This window comes from Dendrobates tinctorius, unplaced genomic scaffold (genome assembly GCF_039654945.1).
Source record: "Dendrobates tinctorius isolate UK_male_01 unplaced genomic scaffold, ASM3965494v1 ptg000015l, whole genome shotgun sequence".
In the NCBI taxonomy this organism is placed as follows: Eukaryota; Metazoa; Chordata; class Amphibia; order Anura; family Dendrobatidae; genus Dendrobates; species Dendrobates tinctorius.
The window spans coordinates 48,866,569-48,894,344 of NW_027361683.1; the positions used below are offsets into that span (position 1 = coordinate 48,866,569).

The following is a 27,776-nucleotide window of genomic DNA, read 5'->3' on the forward strand; positions in this document are numbered from 1 at the left end:
TGCGCATCCATAGGCTATAATGGCCATTTTTAGCGCAAAACGTGCGCATACGTGCGCATGCGCTTTTTTGCAGGGCCAAAAAATGCAACATGCTGCGTCTGGAAAATACAAACGCACACCCCAAAAAAACGCAGCGCATGAAAATCGCATACGTGCGCTTACCAGCGCGCAGGTATGCGCACCCATGTTAAATATAGGGGAAAAAACGCATGCGCACGTATGCGTTTTTTTCCAGCGCAAAAAAACGCAAATGTGAAGCCAGCCTCAGCCACAGATAATACTGCTGTTGGGAAGAGACATCCTGCAGGTTCATAAAGTGAGATGTGGGGCGTGGCCTGAGCTGTGATGGTGTGAGGAAGTGTCTGCTCAGGGCTCCTGCTCAACTACCTATATGAAGTGACTTTGAAGCGACAGGAATCCTCCAATCAAGAATTCATACTCACAACAAGAGTCTAGAAGTCGCCTGGAGCATTTTGATACCAAGAATATGAAGATTGGACCAAAAATAACAGAACTACAGCTACTGAGGAGGAGCAGTGTTGTTTTCCTGTGCTGAGCAGAGGAGAGGGGCCTGTAGCTGACTCCTGCAGAAGAAGAAAGGAGGTGGAGGAGTTTCACATCTACCGAACAGCTATCCTGTTGTATCGGTGATCAGGAGGAGTTGAGGTGACCGGGCAGTTTGTGTGCAGAGACCGGAGGACTGGCGCTTGTCCATGGGTCCTGTTCAGGCCTGCGTTCTACACTACCCGCTGTTGCCTGCCTGTTGGAGAAGGAAAAGGGCTTCAGGAGAGAAGCATACTGCTAAAAAGTGCAAGCGGCCAGTGTTTGGTAATATTCCTGGACTCTGAGGTGGCTACTGAAGACCAAGGAGGGAGAAGAGCAGGACTTGGAGTGTGACGTTAGCAGCCGCGGCATCCACAGACCCGCCGCGATTTTCGGGGTGTTGTACCACGTCGGTGGACATGATCACGGGGGATCCTGCTTAGTAGGATCCGGAGAGATATTCTGAGCAGATCAAGACCGGGCACGAAGAAATCTGCTGAAAATTGGAGGAGTTATTGGCTAAAATCCTTGGCGGGGCATGAGAAGCAGGAGCAGGCAGATGATTGACAGCTGCTGCCGGTGCGCAGATTCAACGCGATCTAAGGTTTGTTGTGAGCCCTTGCCGATCCGGATCTCCGAGTCCTTTCTTGAGTGGGCCCCTGGGGAGGAGAAGAGAGGGTACTGGCACTGGATTTGAGTGACTGCCATACTCCCAGATTTGCCGCGATCGCTGTGCTGTTGCATTCCTCTTGCTGGCTTGATCCGTGGGAAATCCCTTTCTTTGGCGCCAAGGAGACTTTAAGGAAGAAGACGGAGTCCTGATATATTGGAATACAAGGAGAACTTTGTAATCCCTGATAAGCAGATATTGGTGGGTCAGGAGAGTGTGGAAGTTGAGCTTTACTGAAAGCGGCTGTTTGATACTTGAATGGAAGCTGAGCTTTACTGAAAGCGGCTGTTTGATACTTGAATGGAAGCTGAGCTTTACTGAAAGCGGCTGTTTGATATCTGAGTGGGGGCTGAGCTTTACTGAAAGCGGCTGTTTGATACTTAAGTGGAAGCTGAGCTTTAAATGATCACGGCTGTTTGATAGAGCTTTAAGTGTTCGCGGCTGTCTGATACTTAAAACCATTGAGGAAAAAGAGTGGAAGCTGAGCTTTAAAAATCCGCGGCGCTGTTTGATACCTAAAGTCAATGAGGATAGAGAGTGGAAGCTGAGTTTTAAACGATAGCGGCTGTTTGATACTTAAAACCACTGAGGATAGAGAGTAGAAGCTGAGCTCTAAACGATCGCGGCTGCTTGATATTTAAGGCCACTGAGGATAGAGAGTGGAAGCTGAATTTTAAATGATAGCGGCTGTTTGATACTTAAGACTGCTGTGGATAGAGAGTGAAGCTGAGCTTTAAAAGATCACGGCTGTTCGATACTTAAGGCCACTGAGAATAGAGAGTGGAAGCTGAGCTTTAGATGATCGCGGCTGTTTGATACTTAAAGCCACTGAGGATAGAGAGTGGAAGCTGAGCTTTAAATGATCGCGGCTGTCTGATACTTAAGGCTACTGAGGATAGAGAGTGGAAGCTGAGCTTTAGATGATCGCGGCTGTTTGATACTTAAAGCCACTGAGGATAGAGAGTGGAAGCTGAGCTTTAAATGATCGCGGCTGTTTGATACTTAAGGCTACTGAGGATAGAGAGTGGAAGCTGAGCTTTAGGTGATTGCGGCTGTTTGATATTTAAAGCTACGGAGCGCCTGAACATAACTTATATTTTATTTCTTATAATTTGGTACCTGGATTGCAGTACAAATTATATTCTTTTTTACTATTAATCACCAGGCTCTAATAACCCAATCGACATTAGATATATATTATATGCTATTGTTAGATGCTTACTTGATTACTGTGGTTGTATATACTATATATTATTTCTATCCTCATAACTAATATTTCAAATCATATACAATAATCTTTGGTTTAGCTGCTTATTAGCAGTATATCCTACACAACTCTATATATAGGCTTTTGTTCTCTTTTCTCTTTTTTAGGAAAGATATAGGATATAGAGATCTATAGGAAATCTTTAGTACTATTGTTGATAGGCAACGATACATAAGTCAGGTATTATTCTAACTTAGGCCTTTTTGAGGTTATAGAGTTTGTTTTTGTGATATCTCTAACTCCTAACTAATTTAATAGGATAATAATCCCTGTTGCCAATTTGGGTAGACCCTTGAGTGAATTCAGGATTCTAAAGGCCCCGTCTCACTAAGCAATCTCGGTAGCGAGATCGCTGCTGAGTCACAACTTTTGTGACGTAACAGCGATCTCACCAGCGAGATCGCTGTGTGTGACAGCGGTCAGCGAGCGGCCCCCCTGCCGGTATCGCTGATCGCTGCAAGAAACCTCTGGACATTTCTTTGGTCGCTGGTCTCCCGCTGGCCAGCACGCATCGCTGTGTGTGACAGCGGGAGACCAGCGATCAGGTGTAAAAAAATAATAAAAAAAATAAAAAATATAGTTATTCTCACCTTCCGATGTCCCGTTCAGCCATCCTGCCTCTCTCCACGCTCCGGTCCCAGTGATCCTTTGCACGAATGACCGCGAGACTTTGTTATCCCGCGAGACCGTGACATCTCGCGGTCATTCGTGCAAAGGATCACTGGGACCGGAGTGTGGAGAGAGGCAGGATGGCTGAACGGGACATCGGAAGGTGAGAATAACTATATTTTTTATTTTGATTCTATTTTTTTCAGCGATGGCCAGCGATGCCGGGCGCTCGGCATCGCTGTGCTGATCGCTGGTGAAGCTGTCTGTGTGACAGCTCACCAGCGATCACATAGCGACTTACCAGCGATCCTGACACCTTGATATCGGTGTCGGGATCGCTGGTGAGTCGCTTAGTGTGACGGGGCCTTAACTATCTGATTCATAGATACTATTAAGGTGATTATTCAATTACAAATAATCAGGAATTAATATTCTGTATATTAAACTGTCTTAATTCATAAGATGACCTCTTCAAACAGAAATCAAAAAGGAAAGCAACCTCCACATAGGTCTTATAATAAACCCAGGGAAGACTCCCCCAACATATTAAGACCTATGAAATCAAGGTCTCCATTAAAAAGGGATCCACAGGCTAGTCAGGTACCTACAACAGCTCAGAGTAAACCACCAAAAAAGGATATAGAAGGTAAAGGACTAGAGCCTAATCATCCTATTCAGGTGCCCACAATTAAAGAGGTTAACTCTGACGCAATGGATACTTCCAAATCCACAAAAAGAAAAGAACTTGAAAGTTCAACACCAGCTGAATCTGGAAACAACTCAGAATACTCTTCACCTGACGGTAGTCCAACTAGACAACGTACGAAAAAAGATCAACCTTCATCTCCTCAACCTTTAAAACAAGGGCTAGCTCCCACTGATCTAGATATATTTTTAGCCTCTGAAAAGGTAGTGACAGAAGGCTCTATGGCTAGATTTTGTAAAATGCTTAGTGACTCTATGGCTTTGGGATTTGAAGCTCAGAATAAGAAAATGGATGAAGTAAGTGACAAAATCACTTAGGCCTCTTTCACACATCAGGTTTTCGCCGTCAGGCGCGATCCGGCGCTTTTGACAGAAACCGGATCCGGCGAAATGCAATGCCGGATCCGGTTTCCCCCCCATTGACTTGCATTTGCGCCGGATCGCGCCGGATGGCCATGCGTTTCATCCGGTTTTCGCCGGGTCCGGCAATGTGTCGCGATCCGGCGTCTGGAAAAAACGGCTACTGTAACGTTTTTTGTCTCCGCCGAAAAAGCCGGACACGCCGGATCCGGCGCGTCCGGCTTTTTCACACAATGAAAGCCTATGAGCGCTGCAATGCGCCTGATCCGGCGAAAGCCGGATCCGGTGGCCGGATCCGTTTTTTTTGGTCTGAGCATGCTCAGTAGCTCTGCCCACAAGACATATATAAAAGCAAGACAGTGGGACCCACAGCCACACCCAACATGCCACCCAAGAAAGCAACCAAGCGCAGCAGGAGAAGGCAGGAGACCACTGCAGCACCATCAGCACCACCACCACCCCAAATGGAGCAGCAAATGGAACATGCTGAGGAGGGGAGGCCAGCAGCAGATGAGAGACGGTAATTATCAAATCCCCCATTCCTCCAAACTAGGGCTATTGAATATCAAGATATTCATTGGCCCTTTGTTTCTCTTTATTCAACAGCCGCCCAATAGATGCAGCAGCAGCAGCAATGGCAGCAGCTGGACCACCACCCACAGGCATGGAGTGTGGCCACCAGGAAGACAGCACATCATCTTCTGGGAGCCCTCCCTCGCATCGTCAGCGTTTGACGGTAAGTTTTTATTTCCAAAATCCATCATCTCTGTAATATATGTCTATTCATTGCCTTTTATTTCAAAGCAGGATTCACAAGATGAAGAGGAGCTCCCAGAAGAAGAAGGAAGGGGTGGACAGACACCTGGAGTGGGCTCACAATTGGTAAGTTTTTTGCATCAAACGCAGAAACACAACATCACACTACACACAACACATAGAAAAAAATGTTCTGCAGACCACACACAGCAAACAAATGCCTACATCCAAAGACATAACATTTTTTGTTTTCTTCTCTAGTCTTCCCAATCTGGTGCTCGGCCAAGAGGTCCTCGCAGTGCCTCCCAGGGTCGTCGGCGACAGCAACGCGGCGGTCACCAGCGTGTAAGTATAAATATTTTTGCTTTGTTTTTTTGCACTTTTTATTTCATTTCTTTTGTGGAGGCTAATTATGTTATTTTTGTCTTTTTCTTTAACAGCCTTCACAGCGTGCTCCCGACTCTGACGGTGAGGATGGAGGACTCGATGTGGACCACATCATCGATCTCATCAGAGAAAGGGAGCCGCTCTGGAATATGGCTGACCGCCGCCACGCTGACCTTATCGTTACCCGACGACTCTGGGAGGAAATCTGTTCGCTCCTTGTGGGCCGCTGGGAGGACCTCGATGTTCGGGCCCAGATTAAAGAGCGTAAGTATATACAGTACCGGTTGCTTGATGTAAACCAGTGTTTCCCGAACTCCAGTCCTCGTGGTCCCCACGGAACATGTGTTCAGGATTTCTATTTACTATGGAAATCCTGAAAACATGACCCCTGGGGACCATGAGGACTGGAGTTTGGGAAACACTGATGTTGCATACTAACCACTTTGTCCTTTCTCGTTTCAGGGAACAGAATTGTGAATCGGTGGCGGTCTGTGAGGGATCGTTTCAAGAAGGAGTTCAATAAAGAGATGCGGGCCCCGAGTGGATCTGGAGGACGCAGGAGCAAGTACAAGTACGCAGAAGCCCTGTCGTTCCTCCGGGAAACAATGGTCACTAGAAGGTAAATATTACACACCACATGTGAAAAAAAATGTTAGATGTAAATTTTTTTTTTCAGCCAGGGCCATACCATGTCAGTATTTTAATTGTTTTTTTTTCTCTTTATTCCACAGCACGGTGAGCAGCACTCGGGAGCCTGCACGATTGGACCCTTCTGAGGCGATCCCTGAGGAGACCGGCACCGAGGGACACTTCGACCGCCCCGGTACATCTGCACCTTCCCAGCCTTCCCACACATTCGACCCATCTGTCCCATCCACCAGCACAGGAGCATCGTGGCCGCCTACATTACATGAAGCTGCTGGTGAGGAGATCGCTTTCCCTTTACCCCACCCTTCTGCCCCTGCCACCTCTAGTACACCTGCGGGTACTGGGCGGCAGCGGCAGAGGGGTCAGGAAAAGACTTATGCGCCAGAGTTCTTGCATCTGAATGCATCTTTCCAGAACTGTCTAAAAGTCTTGTCAGAGCAAATCTCCGCAGGCTATCAGCAGATCAACTCCAGCATTCTGGAGGTGAAGACACTTCTGCAAACCATGCATTCAGAAGCAAGATCTTCGCCAAACCACACCTTTTTCAGGTCTGTTGTGGAGCGCATGGAAACGCTCTCTCCTGCCCAGCAGATGCATGTAATGCATTCATGCCACGCTGCTCTCCAGCAAGTTACCTCCCAACTTCCTCCTCCCACCACAGTAGTTCCTCCACCTGCACCCCCTCCAGCCACTTTCCATCCTCCCCCTCCTATTACATCTGCACCCCCTCCAGCCACTTTCCATCCTCCCCCTCCTATTACATCTACACCCCCTCCAGCCACTTTCCATCCTCCCCCTCCTATTACATACCATCCACCTCCCCAGCACCATCCACCTCCCCAGCACCAGCTACCTCCCCAGCACCAGCAACCTCCCCAGCACCAGCAACCTCCCCAGCACCAGCAACCTCCCCAGCACCAGCAACCTCCCCAGTACCAGCAACCTCCCCAGTACCAGCAACCTCCCCAGTACCAGCAAACTCCCCAGTACCTGCAAACTCCCCAGTACCAGCAACCTCCCCAGTACCAGACATCTCCCCACTTCCAGCAACCTGCCCCGTACCAGACATCTCCCCACTTCCAGCAACCTGCCCCGTACCAGACATCTCCCCACTTCCAGCAACCTGCCCCGTACCTGCAAACTCCCCAGTACCAGCAACCTCCCCAGTACCAGACATCTCCCCACTTCCAGCAACCTGCCCCGTACCAGACATCTCCCCACTTCCAGCAACCTGCCCCGTACCAGACATCTCCCCACTTCCAGCAACCTGCCCCGTACCAGACATATCCCCACTTCCAGCAACCTGCCCCGTACCAAACTCCTTCCCCATACAACTTGCCATCAACATCATCTGCTCCTACAGTCCCTGCCCAACCCTCCACTCCACCACCCACCACCTCTTCTGCTTCCCACATGTCCACCCATTCTGTAGTTTTTTCCACACCTTCACCTCTAACTGTTCCTTCCCCACCACGATCCCAGTCCTCTCTCCACACTCCCAGTGTCGAAGTGTCCCGCAGCCCCTCCAGCAGTATTTCCACCACACACTACACAGATTTATAATGTGTGTATTTAAATAAAAATGACCAGTTTTATGGTTTCAAAGCTTTATTAAACAAGTTTATTAAAATTTTAAAAAAGTTTACTAAAAAAAACATTTTTCAATAAAAGTTAAATTATTTTACACTGGTTGTCTGTCATTTCTTTCTGCGGCGAAAAAGGTTAAATACAGGGTATTTAAAAGGTGAAATGGTATTCAAAACTAGGTATATTCAAAACTAGGTATATAACTGTGGGTAAATTTTAGCTTTTTGCCACAGTTGTGTTCCTGGTTGTGTTTGAAGCAAAGTATTTCACCTAAAAAGTTGTGTTTATTGTTGGTGATTTCCTAACAATGTACACAACTTTTGTTAAAAGGTGAAATACTTAGCATAAAACACAACCAGGTACACACCTGTGGCCTAAAGCTAAAAATAGTAAGACCATGACAAGATAGCCAACTTTGGTTGGCAAAGGTATATACTGTTGGTCCAGAAGGTACACAAGTTTGGTTAGGGCACAAATCTTTCACACTCTGTCATCCTGCCAGTGTACTCTGCCTTGAGGTGACATAAAGTATAGTGCAAAATTGTCCCTCATTACTGAAACCGTCACAGAACTTCTAGTGGTAATGTCATGGTAATCTTGCAAGGTGGTTTCTTCAGAGGTGTCCTCAATGGAAATGGGTTCCTTGCAGATAACAAAATTGTGGAGTACCACGCACGCTTTGATCACCTCGTCCACAGTTTCTGTCTTGAGGTTGATCGCAGTCAATAGGACCCGCCATTTGGCTGTCAGAATACCAAAGGTACATTCAACCATTCTTCTTGCTCTTGTGAGGCGGTAATTAAAAATGCGTTTTGGTCTTGTCAATCCTCTGCTAGAGTACGGTTTCAAAAGGTGTTCTGACAGCTGGAAGGCTTAATCCCCTACACAGACAAATGGCATAGGTGGACCAGATGTTTGCGGCAGTGGTCTAGGTGGTGGGAACTGGAAGGTGTTTCCATACAGTTTGCGCCCCATGGCAGACAGTTTGAAAACTTGAGAGTCATTGGAGCGGCCATAGGCCCCAATATCAACCGCAATAAATTTGTATTCCGCGTCAGCGATGGCCATGAGGACAATTGAAAAATATTTCTTGTAATTGAAATATTCCGATCCCGATCCAGCTGGCTTTACAATGCGGATATGTTTCCCGTCCACAGCGCCCAAGCAGTTTGGAAACTGACATATCTGTTGAAACTTGTCAGCAATTTCAATCCACCTCTCTGTTGTGGGCTCTGGTAAAAACTCTTCAGCTAAGGAGTCCCACAGTGCACGGCATGTGTACTTCACAATTCCAGATATGGTGGAAATCCCGAGTCTGTACTAGAAATGCAGTGACGAAAGGGATTCTCCAGTTGCAAGAAATCTGTGGGGAATTAAAAAACAATAAATTAGTTTTAAATCACAGCATTACATACCAAAACTGACCTATAACACTTGGAGATACAAACTACCACCAACAAGATTGCAGTGAAAGTGTGCTCTGATGCGAGCATATCCAATAAATGTGGCTTACCTTAAAGTCACCATCAGACGCTCTGCGGGTGAAACAGAGAAGCGGCAATAGGTGTCCACTTTTCTTATGAGGTGTGCAATGCGCTCCACCAAGTAATCAAAATTCTCCATTTTCATCCTAACATATCCAAAAAATTTATCCGGGTTTCGTCGAAGGTCCATGCAGAGTGTAGAATAGACCCCACGCGTCATTCTCTTGGCTGTGATGGGGTGGATCCACAAACGTCGTCTACGATGCCTGATGCGCTGCTGTCTCGCTCTCTCCTTCTCCAGAACAATCACCCTCAAACGATTCGCCTCCGCTATAAAATCCGCCAAATTCTTCAAAATATTTCCAATGACAACATCCATCTTCGCCAGTAACTTGCTCTTCTCTCCAACCTGCACTTTCTCCTCTACAACCTGTCAAAGAAGGGCTGTAGGAACATGCTATATATAGTTTTCCAGTAGCCAATCCCGTTCGGAAGGCCACAAGGGTCAATTTTAAAAACCGGATCCGGCGTAATCCGTCGAAAAACGGATAGAAAAACGGATGAACCGGATGAGACGGATCCGGTTTTGTCTGTCAAGAAAAAGACGGATCCGGCAGAAAACCGGATCCGTCACATCCGGTTTTACGAAACATTTGCCGGATCCGGCGTTCCGGCACGACGCCGGATCGCACCTGACGCCGAAAACCTGATGTGTGAAAGTAGCCTAAGAGAATAGAACAGAATAAAAACAGGATCTTAGTTGTTGAAAATAAAACGGATACTTTGCTTAAACAGAATTCTGAATTGAAAATGGAAATACAGACATTGAAAACTAAATTGATGGATGTGGAGGATAGGAGTAGGAGGAATAATCTTAAAATAAGAGGTATCCCTGAAAATATCTCACAAGATGAGCTTTCCAACTACACGAAAACTATATTTAAAAAGGCTCTACCTGATCTTCCAGATTTTGAATTCAGGATTGACAGAATCCACCGTATTCCGCGTCCTAGAGCCTTGTCTGTCGATAAGCCGAGGGATACTATCCTCCATATGCATTATTTTGAAACAAAGGAAAAAATTTTACACTATATCAGAGACTAGGGAAACTTTCCAGATCCTTATACCAACATAAGAGTTTTTGGAGATTTCTCCAAGGCAACCATGGAGTTCAGAAAATCTTTTAGAGAAGTAAATACAAAAATAAAAGATCTTGGCATTTCATATAGATGGGGTTATCCTGCTAAAGTTTTGGTGTGGTATAGGGGGAAGACAATCCCTTTTTTTACACCAGAAGAAGCAATGCTTTTCGTCCAATCATTCCAGGATGACATTGGCTGAACTTATTGTCAAGAAGTACCGGGTTTCACTTTCATTATTTGGAATGTTTATAATGCTTAAAAATTAGAAGGATTAATAGAAATATTAGGTGTAAGGGTAGGAGTTGAACCACTTTTTTTTTCATATAACCCCAAACTAGGTGAGAATCCTTCTAGGTTGGATTCCTCCAGGGGAACTCATTCGAGTTTACTTTTTGATTTTTGATTTTTCTTTTGTTTCTCTCTTTTTTTTTTATTGTTGTTTGTTACACAGACTTACTGAAGTCATTTCTATCACTTGGTATTTACAGTGCTGTAGTTAGGTGTCTTATTTGGATTTGTTCCACTTCCTACTTTATTTCACAGCGACATAAACATGAAGCTTAAAATTTTGTCTTTCAACGTTAGGGGCCTAAATATCCCTTATAAAAGGCATACACTTTGGAGGGAGATAGAATATAGCAAAGTGGACATTGTATGTCTACAAGAAGTCAAGTTTACTAGGGAAAGTCATCCGTTCTTTCAAAATAAGAAATTTCCACATATGTTTCAATCCCTGAAAGTGAAAAAGAAGGCCGGGGTCATTACACTTATAAAAAATAATATTCCATTTGAATTAATAGAAGAAATCACAGATCCACAAGGGAGATATCATATCCTCATATGTCAACTCAATCATAAACTTTGCACAATAATTAATGTATACGCTCCAAATAAAAAGACCATTTCATATCTAAATAGATTAATGGATAAGATCAATAAAGTTAAGAAAGGGATGCTTATGTTCGCAGGAGACTTTAATATAGTCCCTGATAGTACAATGGATTCTTCATCACCAGTACGCCATAAAGCACCTTCTCTTAGTAAATGGTTAATTTCTAATGAACTCTTTGACATTTATCGCTGTCTGAATACTTCTTCGTGTGAATACACGCACTATTCGGACACGCACAAAACATCATCGAGAATAGACCTAATATTGACAGATGTTCTTGCTATTTCTAAATTCAAAAAAATTAGTATCTTGGGCAAATCTATATCAGATCATGTCCCTGTGCTGGTGGAGTTTGAACTGGGATTCTATTCAGAAAACATGTTTCTCTGGAAAGCTAACTCCACTTTATTTAAAAATCCCGAATATAAGGAAATAATTTCAAATACAATCTCTAACTATTTTAAAGAAAATGACGTTGGTCATATAAATCCATTCGTTCTTTGGAACGCTCACAAGGCGGTCCTGAGAGGCCATTTGATTCAACTTTCGTCCAAATCAAAAAGGATAAAAAGACAGACAATCACAAATTTACAGTCTCAGATAAAACTGAAAGAAGAGTTTCAAAACAGTTTGCCGGTTCCATCCTCGAGTGTTCACTCGGAAATACTGAAATTAAGGCAGGAATTAAGAACTGCAATCATTTCGGATTATGATGCAGTTATCAAAAATTCAAAATTTAAATTTTACTCATCTATTAACAAACCAACTGCATATATGATGAAAAGATTCAAACAAGAGAGAATTAATAAGAGAATAGTTAAAATCAAAGACAACAACGGAAATGTTAAGACTCATCCTCGGGATATTGCAAACGCCTTGCAGAGTTTTTTCAAGGCTTATACAATTTAGCTTCGGACGCTGAAACAGCACAACCAGATGTTAAATTGATAGATACATTCTTAGACAAATTAGATCTCCCCCGAATTGATCCTTTAGAGTTGGAACATATAAACAGACCCATATCAACAGAAGAAATATTTGATGCGATTAATAAACTTAAAGCCCAGAAATCACAGGGGCCTGACGGGATTACCAATGAATATTATAAGACCTTTCAAACTATCCTAGCTCCTTATCTGGAAAACATATTTAACTTGGCTACCTGTCAGGGCTCCTTTCCAAAGGAAATGTTAGAAGCTACGATTGTTATGATACCTAAGGAGAAGGGAGACCCTGACAAGGTTCAGAGCTACAGACCAATTTCACTCATTAATGGGGATGCAAAGCTGTACTCAAAAATATGGGCTGAAAGACTTAAAAAGGTTCTACCTTTTTTAATAAAAGACGATCAAATTGGCTTTGTAGAAGGTCATCAAGCTGCTGACGGGACTAGAAGGATCATGAATATAATTACCGCTACTAAATTTTCTACAGATCCTTCAGTTCTAGTTACGCTAGACGCTGAAAAAGCCTTTGATAGGCTAGATTAGGCGTATCTAAAGAAAGCATTATTGAAATTTGGATTTAATGATCACTTCATTTCTTCAGTTATGGCCTTGTATTCAGAGCCTTGTGCAAAAGTATACACGAATAATCATTTATCAAAGTCATTTCCTATTTGAAATGGTACAAGGCAGGGGTGTCCCCTTTCTCCACTTTTATTTGTTTTGGCAATAGAACCCCTGGCAGAAAAAATCAGATCTAATCCTAACATCTTTGGCCTTGAAACTCCTCAACGCACATTTAAAATCAGTCTGTTTGTGGACGATATAGTGCTGACACTCTTAAACCCAGAGATTTCTATCACAGCATTGTCATCAGATTTAAAGCTATTCTCAAATATATCTTATTTTAAAATAAATCATTCAAAATCAAAGATTTTACCCTTTAACTTAAATCCTCAAGAAGTGGAACGTTTAGGAACTCTCTCAAAATTTTTGTGCAAGGAGGAGGAAGTTGGATATTTGGGGATGAAGCTGACAAACAAATTACATTCAACTATCTCAATTAATCTTAACAACTTAATTCACAATATCACCACAGATTTTGTAAATCTTAAACGTATTGGTTTATCCTTGTTCGGGAAAATATTGGCTGTCAAGTCATTTGTTTTACCTAAGATATTGTATTTGTTTAGGATCCTTCCAGTATACATTCCTTCAGCGCAATTGTCAAAAATTCAAAAATTAATAAACTCCTTTATTTGGGATGGCAAAAAATCAAGAATTGCGTCGAACATCCTTTATAAAAGTAAAAAAAATGGCGGTCTGGGGCTACCGAATGTAACAGCTTATTACCAAGTCTTACTGATTAAAGCTAGCGTTTATTGGTTTAGTCATAATACAACACCTGCGTGGATCGCCTTGGAAGAAAGTCAAAGTAATAATGACATATTCCACAATATTTTCTTTGCTAATGTATTGGGTTCCCGACCAAGTTTGCCTTCTCATCCCATATTCCAAGCCATACTCTTGGCTTGGAAAAATTTTATTAGACCAGGGAGAAATTGGAACAAAGTGAGACAAATGTGTAATTTTCCACTAAACTTAATATCTATCTTTTACAAGTGTACTATTCCAGAAATTTGGACTACATGTAATATTAAAAAATAGGAGATATATACAATGGTACCTTCCTTTCCTTTAGTGAGATTAAAACAAAATTTAATCTTCCCTCCTCAGAATTTCTCTTTTTCACCATTCTAAAAAGCTACATTAAAAAATTCTCCCAAATTAAGCCACTAAATTTGGACATTATATCTTTATACTTGGGAAACATAATAATAATAATAATAAATTTTATTTTTATAGCGCCGACATATTCCGCAGCACTTTACATTTCAGAGGGGATTTGTACAGACAATAGACATTACAGCATAACAATAATCACATACAGTAGATTATAACAAATACCAAGAGGAGTGAGGGCCCTGCTCGCAAGCTTACAGTCTATGAGGAAAGAGGTAGACACGAAAGGTGGGTGGTAACAGTTGCCCTGATTGTATGGACCAGCCATAATGTTAAGTGTGTAACAGTACAGACACAGAGGGCTAATGGATGCATAAAGCATGTGGGAACATGATGCTGGGAACCTGGTTATGGTAAAATTTTTGGCTCTGCCACACAGGGATAGGTTAGGTTAATATAGAGAAAAAGAACGTTTGGAGCTTAAAGAACATATATAACATTTTCAATAAAGACACGTTTATACTAAAGAGCGCATATATGAAACGATGGGAGTCAGAATTAAACATTACACCCACACTGGAACAATGGCAAGATGCCTTGAAGTTTTCTTACATAGCAACAATCTCAATGACACTACAAGAGTCTTACTACAAAATGTTTGTGAGATGGTATTATACCCCTTTGAGGCTGAATTTTATAAATCCAGGTAACTCCAACTTATGTTGGAGAGAGTGTGGAATGGTGGGAAACATATATCACATATTTTGGGAATGCCCTAATGTTAAGAGTCTATGGAAGGAAGTATCTGTTCATATAAACACCTTTTTGGGAAGGAAATTGGTTATTTCCCCTAGTATGGCTCTTCTTTTATTAGATCTAGAAAATTTAGACTTTTCAGATACATTAATGATAGTACATATTTTACTAGTAGTTAAAAACTCAATAGCAGCACACTGGAAAAAAACCGATATACCAAAATTCGAAGATATTTTTCACAATCTTCTGATACATAGCGCATTAGAAAGACGCTTTGCTCTACATAATAACTTCTTGGACAAATATAATAAAAAGTGGGAAGTATGGAATAAAACTTTTCTTACAAAAAACTAGTTTTGTTGTCACTGATGAATCCAGATAGGATCTTATTTTTCTTTTCTTCTGTTTATTTTAGATTTTAGACTTCAGATGTTAAGTTTTAGTTATATTCTTAGCTTTTAGGTTTAAGATGCTTATGGAGTAATGGCTATAAATGATCACTCATTGAGTTTCCTATTGTATTTTCTTTTCCCTTCCCTTTCCTTCTGTATCCCATTTCCCATACCCTTTTTTCCTATGTTTGTTAAATTTGAAATACCTTAATAAAAATTATTGGAAAACATAAAGTGAGATGTCATATCAATGGACTCAACAATGCTCCCTATGCACAAAAGCTAGACCTAGGATGGGTCATAATAGGAAATGTATGCTTGGTACACATACATGCCCCATCTTCTGTGACAAGCATGCAAACAAATACACTGGAGAAAGGGCGCCCATCTCTGTTTCAACCTTGCAACAATGAGTTCCTGTGCTGCTAATAAAAATATGGATATCTTATAGCCTACATATTGTAATATATTGATTAGTCCATATTGAAATTAACCTGTAATGTCAGCATTAGAAGGCCACATATCCAGTACCAGAGTTCATGAGGTCAGACCTGCAATGGCTATTGAAATGCAGCCTGTGTGTTGAGTATACTGAAAGACAATGCTTGTTGTAACAGTATGTTTATTCTGGATTACTGGAAAGAATTAACCTTTGTGTACGTTGTTGACTTACTTGAATTTTAAGATCAGTGAATGGTGCAGTATATTGACAAAGTATTACCTGATATTTGTGTCATATGGGAATTAAAAAGTGGACTAGGCATATGGACATTTGCACATTATTATACACTAGATTATGGCCCGATGCTATCGCATCGGGAGGATGCAATAGCATCACACCTCTTGCCATGTTAACCCTCAACACACACACACTCCTCTCACCTTTCACCATCTCCACTCACGTCCACTCACTCTTTCACTCCACTCGCCGGCGTGGAGGACGTCTGGATCCAGGATGGCGCCGGCGGAAGAAGGTGTCAGGGATCGTGGATCAGCGGTGATGACGGCGTGAGTATGAGAGACGGAGTGAGAGAAAGGGTCGTATGTGGAGTGAAAGAGTGAGTGGACGTGAGTGGAGATGGTGAAAGGTGAGAGGAGTGTGTGTGTTGAGGAGTGGTGTGTTGAGGGTTAACATGGAAAGAGGTGTGCGGTGACGTCACCGGTTACAACTGGACGGAAGTTGTTACAACCGGAAGCTGCTTAGGGCATTTATTATTATAGACTAGATTATGGCCCGATGCTATCGCATCGGGAGGATGCGATAGCATCACACCTCTTGCCATGTTAACCCTCAACACACAGACTCCTCTCACCTTTCACCATCTCCACTCACTCTTTCACTCCACATACGACCCCTTCTCTCACTCCGTCTCTCATACTCACGCCGTCATCGCCGCTGCTCCACGATCCCCGACATCTTCCGCCGGCGCCATCCTGGATCCAGACGTTGTCCACGCCGGCGACATGTTCTTGCGGCGACGCCATCTTGAGTATCGTGAAATCCCGCGATAGTCAATATGGCGTCGCCGGAAGAACATGTCGCCGGCGTGGACGACGTCGGGATCCAAAATGGCGTCGGCGAAATCTCGCGAGTTTTCGCCGACGCCATTTTGGATCCCGACGTCGTCCTCGCCGGCGACATGTTCTTCCGGTGACGCCATCTTGACTATCGCGGGATTTTGCCGATCCAAAATGGCGTCGCCGCAAGAACATGTCGCCGGCGTTGAGGACGTCTGGATCCAGGATGGCGCCGGCGGAAGAAGATGTCGGGGATTGTGGATCAGCGGCGATGACAGTGTGAGTATGAGAGACGGAGTGAGAGAAGGGGTCGTATGTGGAGTGAAAGAGTGAGTGGACATGAGTGGAGATGGTGAAAGGTGAGTGGAGTGTGTGTTGAGGGTTAACATGGAAAGAGGTGTGCGGTGACGTCACCGGTTACAACTGGACGGAAGTTGTTACAACCGGAAGTTGCTTAGGGCATTTATTATTATAGATAAGGTCATAGAAATATGGATGGAGGAGCATAATGAATATAGTTGGCGATCTGAAACCCATTATAGTATATTCAATCTTAGAGATCTCTCTAACTGTAGTCTGAAATATATATATTTTGTGCTAGGGCTCTAGTCATAGAAAGTTGTTGAAAACTTTGTTATCAAATGTAAATATCAGGGCAAGAGTAAATAGTCCGAAGGCACAAGTCTTGTTTGATGTTATTTATTCATGATAGGTGGCCACTGTCATGTGATTGGAACATCAAACAACTAACCTGTGTATTTTCACGTTTACACAATATTATATTGAGTAAGCCTTTGTTTAAAGCATATAAAAGCTGGTGAAGCAGTCACTGAAGGCAGGAGCTTGTGGACCTGTGTGAGAGACACAGTGTAGTAGATCCTAGGACGCATTCTGTCTTCACTGGCTGCTCCTCACAGTTGAAGTATTTCGGGACAGGTGTAAATGCCCCTAGTGAAGATTCTTTTCTTCTTTCTGATGTAAGTATATGTACCAAATCCTTTGTAATTTGAATATATAAGTATACGCAATATCATACTATTTTCTATTTCGTTATCATTGTCATACATTCCATTGATTTAGTGTTTTGCCACTTGGATTGATCATTGTATAATAAAATTGTGTTATATGCAAGTAGTAGCCTTCTTTAAAGCCGTATCCGAACCTTATTGCTGAACAGTTGGCAATACATAAATTGGCGTAGTCGGCAGGATACGCAGAAGGCTCAGAAGTTTTTTTTCCTTTGTTGGGATAAGAAATAATCCTCACGTCCTAACTTATTTTATAGGATAGTAATTTGTCGGCACTAGGCCAAAATGTTTGGGTTTTTGGCGCAGGAAATGCGTTGTTGTGGATTGGCAGAACCCTGAGAGAATAAGCTCAAGGGCTCAGAGCCCCATGATGTTGTTGAAGTACTCATGGGGATCCCTGCTAAGGCAGGTGATGCAGTTAACCCCTCGATGTTGTTTAATTACTCGAGGCTATCCCTGCAAAGGCAGGTGATGCAGTTTACCCCTGATGTTGTTGCAGTACTCAGGGGTAATGTAGTGTCTTTAGGATGGTGTATGTGGATTTTACTCAGTGTATACCGAGATATGCATGAGCAAAACACCCATATGCAAAGAAAGTTGTCAGAAATGGAACAAAAAGAGGTTGTAAGTGAGGCTGTTGAGACTCCAGGGTGGGAGGAAACTCCATATCATATTTTGTCACACAGTGTTGGTTCAAGTGAACGTTGGGGCAAATATTGGCAAGATGCAAAGCTAGTTGATGTAGAAGAATGGTTACAGAAAGTAAAAGTAGAAAAAGGGAAAGAATTATGTGCTCTTGGTAAGTGTGGCTGGATCCTGCAAAGAATGTTAACTAAAGTGCAGGAATTGGAAATACAGCTATGTGAGGCCCAGAATGCATTGGTGGCAGCACAGGGTCAGAATAAGTTGGTAATGGACACATGTGTTGGAACTCAGCATGATGCAGAACAGGCTGCTGTATGTGTAAATCAGTATAAATGCAGAAAGAAGAGGGGGAAGGTGAAAAGGAAGAAAGCTTTGGCCATAGCCAGAGCAGAGATGGAGAGGAACCCAGATCAGTGGGATGGTGATGCACAGGAGTCAACTGACTCCAAAACTGTCACCAACCCAGAACAGGGGGATGATCATTTTAATGGGGAGATAAAAATGGATCCTCTTCTTAACCCATTAAAAGCTTATCATATTTGCCAGACCCAGGTTGTAGAGACAGCTACAGGGGAGCAAAACCAGAATGAGGTAGAAGATTGCAGTGTGTCTGATAGATCTGAGTTGCAATCTACCTTAAGTAGAAGAAATACTAGGGGTGGCAAGGCCCCGGCAATGTTCAGATTCAGGCGATCTGATGATCCCATGTTGTTCTGTAGTAATTATTTGGCATTGTACAGAAATGGTTGCAATCATCCAGATATGTCTAAGAATGATCCTAGTTTTCTATTTTCAATGGCAAATCATTGTAATGTAGATTATGCCACAAGAGTGTCTCTAAGAAATACCAGTTCATATGAAAGATTTGTAAAACTATTAACTGAGTGGTGTCTTAAGTCAAAAGAGCAGGATGAAGTATCCGAGAATGTGTCTGCTGTTTACAGGCCTAGGTATTGCTTTAAATGTGGGAAGATGGGCCACATTAAATGTTATTGTAATCCCAAACCAGAGAGCCATTCATTGCACCAGAATATTGATGGCATGGAGAATAAGGAAGGACTTGCCATCTACGATACTGAATTTACATGTAAAAAAGAAATGCAGATCCCAACGGATAAGAGTGAGACTGGGAAAGAGCAGAACTTGTCATATTGTAGACCCCAAAAAGACGGTGCTACTATTCCTGTGCTCTGTCTATGGGGCTGGATTATTTTTCCTTGGTCACCAGTCATTATTCCTGCGTTATCCTTTTAAGACAGTGTTCTAACCTTTCTGTGTTTTTTTTTCTTTCAGACTGGACAATCCAGTTTTTCAGAGGAATCGGATTCAATGTATTTAGCTATACTGTATATATAAGACATGGGGGTAGACTAATGAGCTCAAAGGTAAAGATTAAAATAATTGTTTGCAAACAATTAAATAAGTAATCATCCCATTGTGATGAATTGGACTGTATTTAGCTAAAAGTTGTGGTTTATTTTTATGTATGTTTTTAATCTTTATTTTCAATTAGGAACATAATAGGTTTGTAAAATCCATTTGTAAGATGTATCTTGAACAGTGATGTTTGATATTTCAATGAATGGAGGTAATGTGATAGATCAGATTTATCCAGCAGAAATGTATGAATATTGAGTAAAGTGACATGTCAATAATGCAGAGAGAAGCTAGAATAGCTCAGCCAGTGGATTTCTAAAATTTGGTGGAATCAATTAGGTGTCCAGAATCTGCTCGTCATTTCTGAAATAGCAGTCAATGATCTCAGATAATAATGTTTTTGTTTTCCCTTTAGATCAAAATCTGATCTGTAAGTGTTGTATTATTGCTTTCATCTTGTGAGACTGCTTTCAAGAGCCAAGCAATCTTCAGACAGATGCCAACTATGGAAAGTGTGGATTTCTGAAAACCAAACAGAATCTATGGCTTTACTTGGCTCAGTGGACACTAGCCATTTTTGAAGGGCAAAGACCAAGAAGATGTGACCCAAGATGTGAACTGTACTGAAGAAAATTTCTAATGGGAGAAATGATTAGCAGAAGGATTCCAAGAATTATGCCAGCTGATCCATGCTGTCAGTGGACTTGTGATAAACATTAAATATGATGAATCAGACTGGGGATGGGGAGAGGGCTATTATATGTGGCTTCAGTTCAGATAAAAAGTGTAAAAGTATGAGGGTGGGCAATAGTGATCGCTCCATCATTTACAGAACATGTAAGATTGCCTAGAGGTGGGATGTTTTCCTTTGGAAATATCACTTTTTGTTATATTCCAACTAATGTAACTAGTGGGTCAGGTGTTAGCTCTAGGATAGCTTTAAGGAGTAATTTGTATTATGCATGCATTGGTTTGTTGTTGTTGGATAGATAATGTGTGGCTATAAGATATCCAAGGGTGGATTGTGGTGCTAATAAAAATATGGATATCTTATAGCCTACATATTGTAATATATTGATTAGTCCATATTGAAATTAACCTGTAATGTCAGCATTAGAAGGCCACATATCCAGTACCAGAGTTCATGAGGTCAGACCTGCAATGGCTATTGAAATGCAGCCTGTGTGTTGAGTATACTGAAAGACAATGCTTGTTGTAACAGTATGTTTATTCTGGATTACTGGAAAGAATTAACCTTTGTGTACGCTGTTGACTTACTTGAATTTTAAGATCAGTGAATGGTGCAGTATATTGACAAAGTATTACCTGATATTTGTGTCATATGGGAATTAAAAAGTGGACTAGGCATATGGACATTTGCACATTATTATACATAAGGTCATAGAAATATGGATGGAGGAGCATAATGAATATAGTTGGCGATCTGAAACCCATTATAGTATATTCAATCTTAGAGATCTCTCTAACTGTAGTCTGAAATATATATATATTGTGCTAGGGCTCTAGTCATAGAAAGTTGTTGAAATCTTTGTTATCAAATGTAAATATCAGGGCAAGAGTAAATAGTCCGAAGACACAAGTCTTGTTTGATGTTATTTATTCATGATAGGTGGCCACTGTCATGTGATTGGAACATCAAACCTGTGTATTTTCACGTTTACACAATATTATATTGAGTAAGCCTTTCTTTAAAGCATATAAAAGCTGGTGAAGCAGTCACTGAAGGCAGGAGCTTGTGGACCTGTGTGAGAGGCACAGTGTATTAGATCCTAGGACGCATTCTGTCTTCACTGGCTGCTCCGCACAGTTGAAGTATTTCCGGACAGGTGTAAATGCCCCTAGTGAAGATTCTTTTCTTCTTTCTGATGTAAGCATATGTATCAAAACCTTTGTAATTTGAATATATAAGTATACGCAATATCATACTATTTTCTATTTCGTTATCATTGTCATACATTCCATTGATTTAGTGTTTTGCCACTTGGATTGATCATTGTATAATAAAATTGTGTTATATGCAAGTAGTAGCCTTCTTTAAAGCCGTATCCGAACCTTATTGCTGAACAGTTGGCAATACAGTTCCATGTCAAGGAACTACCACACAGCATCCAACTACCCAATCACCTACAGTAATAGACTGTGCTCATGACAGCAGTATGGTGTCAGGAAGCTATGAGGATCAGCTGGGGTGCACAGTCTTCCAGAGAACTAAGCAAGACAACCGAGTAGCAATGTCAGTAGTGGATAAGTTGTTCTTAGAGGTAATGGACAAGGGACTCGTAAAAGATGAGACGAACAGCTGGGTCGCACCTCTTCCCTTCAGAACCCACAGACCACGTCTACCAAACAACAGAGATCAGGCATTCAAACGTTTCTCCTCTCTCAAACACAATCTGCAAAAGAAGCCAGAGATGAGAGATCACTTCTTCTCCTTCATGTCAAAGATATTTGAGAACTGCCATGCAGAACTAGCTCCCACTCTCAAAGACTCTGAAGAATGCTGTTTCCTACCCATGTTTGGAGTATACCACCCAAAGAAACCGGGCCAGATTAGAGTGGTGTTCAACTCCAGTGCTAAGTTTGATGACATCTCCCTGAATGATGTTCTACTGACAGGACCAGATCTCAATAACAAACTATGGGAGTACTTATGCACTTCCGTAAGGATTCCATTGCCTTCATCGCTGACATCCAGCAAATGTTCCATTGTTTCCTTGTGAGAGAGAGATACGGGAACTTCCTAAGATTCTTCTGCTACAGAGACAATGATCCTACTAAAGAAGTCTCAGAGTACCGCATGAGAGTGCACATCATTGGCAATAGCCCTTCTCCTGCAGTCGCCATCTATGGACTCAAAAGTTCAGCTCTAGAAGGAGAAACAGAATACGGGTCAGATGTCAGACAATTCATAGAGAAAGACTTTTATGTTGATGACTGTCTGAAAGCCATGCCTTCAAATGAGACTGCCATCAGTCTTCTCAAGAGAGCCCAAGAGATGCTTGCTTGCTCGAACCTCAGGCTTCACAAAATAGCCTCAAACAGCCAAGAACTCATGAAAGCATTCCCTTCACAAGACTTGTGTAATGGTCTCAGAGACCTGGACCTGGGGTCAGACCCCACACCACTGCAATGCTGCCTAGAGCTTCTCTGGAATCTACAGTCAGACACTTTTACCTTTCAGATCAGCCAGGAAGAAAAGCCTTTCACATGCAGAGGTGTCCTGTCTGCCATCAACAGCCTGTACAATCCCTTAGGTTTTGCAGCTCCTGTTGCTATCCAAGGCAAAGCCATACTAAGAGACTTAACCAAGGAGTATTCTGACTGGGATGCACCTCTGCCACCTGACAAGAGAATCCAGTGGGAAGCATGGAAGAACTCTTTAGCAGCTCTCTCCAACCTAAATGTGCCAAGGCCATACACTCCTGTGCCGTCTACAGAGATACAGAGACAAAGACTATGTATTTGCAGATGATTTGCAGATGCTTTTGTCAAAGCAATTGCTGCTGTTGCCTATCTCAAAACGGTGGACTCCAAATGTCAAAGCCACATTGGATTCATCATGGGGAAAGCCAAACTTGCTCCACAACCAGAGCACACCATAACAAGGTTAGAACTTTGTGCTGCAGTCTTAGCCGTCGAGTTAGCAGAGTTCATCGGATCTGAGATGGATATCGACCTGACACAAGCCAAGTTCTACTCAGAAAGCAAAGTAGTCCTAGGAAGCACAACATGGCTCTCAGGACCACAACCATTGTACACTGAGGAACGTTGTCCAGACACCTTTGAACTTGTGAGAGAGGACTCAGGTGCTGAAATCCACCCTCAGGTGTCTACACTTCATACAAAGACTCCAGCTACTCTCCTAACCCAGAAAACAGGACTATCCAGTGCCCCTCCAGGAGGATTCGACACCAAGGACCTCTACAAGCGACAATGGAGGCAGGTAGAAAGTCTTGCCAATGCATTCTGGGACAGATGGCGCAAACAACGCTTGTCTACCCTGCAGCCACGGATGAAGTGGCAATCTACCAGGCCTAATCTTCAGATTGGTGACCTCGTTCTTGTTAAAGACTGCCAGGTCCATCGGAACCAGTGGCTACTTGGACTAGTGACTGCTAAATTTCCTAGTAAAGATGGCCATGTCCGCAAAGTCGAACTGAGGATGGCCAGAGGAGATGGACCTAAGACATTCTCCAGACCAGTAACTGAGCTGGTCCTATTGTTGTCTTCAGAGGATAAGAAAGGTGGCATCTGTTCAATGCCAGACGGAGCGTGTTCTGTCTCCGACACGAATAATGACTCTTAACTGTTTATTTCCATTACATAAATTCAGTTATAATGCTCAGTTTGCCATACAGTTTAATGTTTATTGTTCCCTTAGCTCCATCTAGTGGCCAAAAGATATAACTGCAGTGTTATTCTGTACCTCAGTTTCATTTTCATTCTTGATTTCCCTCCAATTCCTGATGCACTCTGGGTAAGTTGCATAGCATCATGGTCTAAGACTGCCCCCTTTCTCTGTCCAGTCTGCCATTTCTGCCAAGCCTGCTTCATGTGGACATCTCATTTCTCCACCTCCCCTTGTGTCAGCATCGTCGGTGCGTAATCACCCTCTTTCATCTAATTCTGTCCTAGATCACCCTCCTTAGTCAGCTCCCCTGTCAGCACTTTTTTAACATGCTGTATCAAACAAGGCACCCCTTTTCCTGTGGAAATAGACTGAAAATGCTCTCTAAATCTAACATACAATGGACGAATAGTTTTTCCTAAATAATAAAAACCACAGGGACAGAAGATGACATACACAACGTGGGTTCTTTTGCAAGAAATAAAGTTCTGGACCTCATGTTGAATTGTTTCGATTTTGAGAGATTTTCCTGTCAATTTAAAGGGGCAGAAGGGGCAGTTCTTGCACTTATAATTGCCTACAGGACTGTTCAGACCTAGACAGTTTTTATTATCACTTTTATATCTGTTGCAGACCAGAAGGTCTTTTACGTTTTTACTTCGGCGACTCGCAAATAGAGGACCTCTCTTGACAATATCAGTTAAATCCTTGTCCCTCTCTATGAAATGCCAATTCTTTCTAATGACGCTCTTGATGTAATTGTCTATTGGACTGAAAGAGAACGAAAAAGTGAAACGTTTTTTATTTTTTTCTGCAGCAAGGTTTTTATCTGCAACTGTTTGAGAGGCATTCAAGTTATCAACACGGGACATGGCGTTAACTAGAAACTGCACTAGGATAACCTCTGTTCTCAAAGCCTGCGCTTGCTTCTGATAACCAGCATGTTCTGTCTCCGACACGAATAATGACTCTTAACTGTTTATTTCCATTACATAAATTCAGTTATAATGCTTAGTTTGCCATACAGTTACCTCAGTTTCATTTTCATTCTTGATTTCCCTCCAATTCCTGATGCACTCTGGGTAAGTTGCATAGCATCATGGTCTTAGACTGCCCCCTTTCTCTGTCCAGTCTGCCATTTCTGCCAAGCCTGCTTCATGTGGACATCTCATTTCTCCACCTCCCCTTGTGTCAGCATTGTCTGTATGTAATCACCCTCTTTCATCTAATTCTGTCCTAGATCACCCTCCTTAGTCAGCTCCCCTGTTAGCGCAGGTAGTCTGTATATGTATGTATGTATTTTTATGTATCCATACTGATTCATTGCATTGTATGTCTTATTTGTACTTTAGTTTCACCGTACATCTATATACCATCGCGTTCAATAAACACAGATTCAACCTACAGTCTTCTTATTGGATCCCCGGTATAGCGGTTTAGCTACCCGTATAAGCTATATGAACCCCGTGCATTTAGCTGAGGACGGAATACAGCATATGTGCTATTAAATCTCTTCAATCTCAGGAATTGTGCATACGGGAGGGAGTTTTTCACATATTATGGATATGCACTATCAAAATGCAAGAGACCATTAGTGGCAGACGGTTTCCGATAAATTTCCGTGTGCAAGGACCCACCATGTACCCACAAATTAATGTCTAAAAATTCCAGACATGTGCCCCTGAACTTAAATGTAAACTTCACATTCATCTGATTATTGTCATTTAGCCATCCCACAAATGATGAAAAAATAGATTCCATTCCATCCCAAACTATGAACACGTCATCCACATAGCGAACAAATAAACGGATATGCTTCAAAAAGGGATTGAGTATCGAATAGAAATATTTCTCTTCGACATCTGCGAGGAACACATTTGCAAACGTGCATGCAACGGGCATGCCCATTGCGGTCCCCTCTATTTGTTTATACCAAGTGTCATCAAATTGGAACACATTGTGGGTGACCAAAAATCAGAATCCAGAAATGAGAAGAAAAATAGCGGATGTCACTCACCAGTAAAATTCACCTTTTATTTCCACAATTAAAACATGTTCGTTGGGAGAATGTGAGCTGCAGTGCAGGAGACGACGGCCCTGTGTGACCCGTAGAAGCGCAGCCACAGCGCGAAACGGCCATCTTCTCCTGCACTCCCGCTCCCATTCTCCCGACGAACATGTTAATTGTGGAAATAAAAGGTAAATTTTACCGGTGAGTGCCATCCGCTATTTTTCTTCTCATTTCTGGATTCTATATCTGTTACTACCTGGCTGGGTTTTAAGGTTGGCAGGGGTTTTTGGGGTCTCACCAAGGTCTCCTCCGCTACTGGAGCAATGTCCATACCTGCTCCTCTGGTGCCGATCTTTTCCTTCTTCATCTCTGGGGTTGCGGCACTGGTTGCGAGGCCATTCTCTGCCCAGTCATCCTTTCAAGCAGGGCCTCTTTCCATGATGACACCGCGGCAAGCTGCGCCTGAAGAAGTTGGCATGTCAGCTCCTCTACTTCAACTCCGAGGACCTCCGAGTCTACTGCAGGCAGCCGGTCTGGAGTTTCATTTTGCTGACCAAGGGGAGTTCTCTGCTTCCACCCCACGAATTCAAGGTCTCCGACCACCACTTGCCATGGTGTCCACCGGTTCCGTTGCCTACCTCTCTGCCACATGATTTCACGCTGGTTTCTTCCGTCCTCTTTTCCAGAGGCGGGCCTTCTCCTCCTTGCTGTTCCCGCCATTCCAGATCAGGAGACGGATCTATTTTGCTGATGGACATGTTTTCGTTGTATAGAAGCTGCAGGTTAGCAATGAAACGCGTTGGGTTCTGTGGGCAGTGTGAGTATGCTTAGGTAATTTTTATGTGATCCAGCAATTGCCTTCCCTCATCTATGGACTTGCATGGTAATCATTTGGATTGTTTACATACCTACAAGTGACTATTAGACTGATCAGACTTTACTGCTGCAAATTGTCCATATGTTTATACTAAACATTTTATGCATATTATATGGTGATAGAGGGCATTGTTGTGAATGCACATTTTGAAACACTTATTTATATAAACATTTCTTCCTTTGTATACTGCATGTGTTCTCCACCTACCCACTTTTGTTTCATTTGTGGTTTTTAATTGTTTTTATTGTACACTTGGATCTCTCTGGCTATTGTATGTCAATAAAAGCCTTTTTTCACATGGACATTCTGCTGTTGTGTGCATGTTATCCTGTGTCTCTTTTCTCCCTTTTTTTCATAGAAGTATCTATAGTGGGCGGCCATGATTTTTCGCACCCTGCAGTCAGATTCCACCCAAGACGACACACCTTTCTCTTCCTGCACACCGTGGGTCTCAGTAATGGTGGCGATTTCATGGTTTATTAAAGTCTTTGGCACACAGGACCTGGCAATACCAGGGTACATATCCTGTTCGTAACACCAAAATGGAGCACCCACCAGGGTCATGGGGATACTCGGTACTGGGCCAGTTCTGGGGATATGTCACGGCAGCAGTGACCTGGTCCGTTGCCCTGGGCGTCCAATGAAAATGATGATAAAATGGGAATAAAAGTTTATAAAATATAGTTTGTGACACCACCTGCGGTATTCGGCAAGGGATAGCCGACGCTGCTTAAAGAGACTGCTGGGGCTGATAGTGATGCAGTAGAGTTGGTACAGTTCTCCACAGGTTGAGTTAAGTCCCAGGGAATTTATAATGTTAAAGATAGTTGTGACGGTTGCAGTGCAGAGTGATGGTTGTAGTGCAGAGGGGATGGTGCAGTAAATAACTCTGAGGACACAGCAGGGTGCAGTCTTTACACTTTTACTCACGGTTTGTGGTGCAGTCCAGGGCACTGATTACAGATGGTAATGGAGATATTGGCAGCCTGGAAGCAATTTGGGATCCACCTAACCAGATGGTGTTGGAGGCCTCCTTACTGCACTATTCTCTGAGGTCCTTGCTGCC

The 27,776-nt window shown here is 42.6% G+C and overlaps 1 long non-coding RNA gene across 1 annotated transcript; it reads left to right on the forward strand.

The window, feature by feature from the left end:
- The first annotated feature begins 336 nt into the window (after positions 1–336).
- Positions 337–21,495, forward strand: LOC141077198 (uncharacterized). The gene is made up of 3 exons (XR_012227534.1): positions 337–1,414; positions 19,370–19,461; positions 19,869–21,495. It is a non-coding gene; the product is annotated as an uncharacterized lncRNA (long non-coding RNA).
- Positions 21,496–27,776: the final 6,281 nt, after the last annotated feature.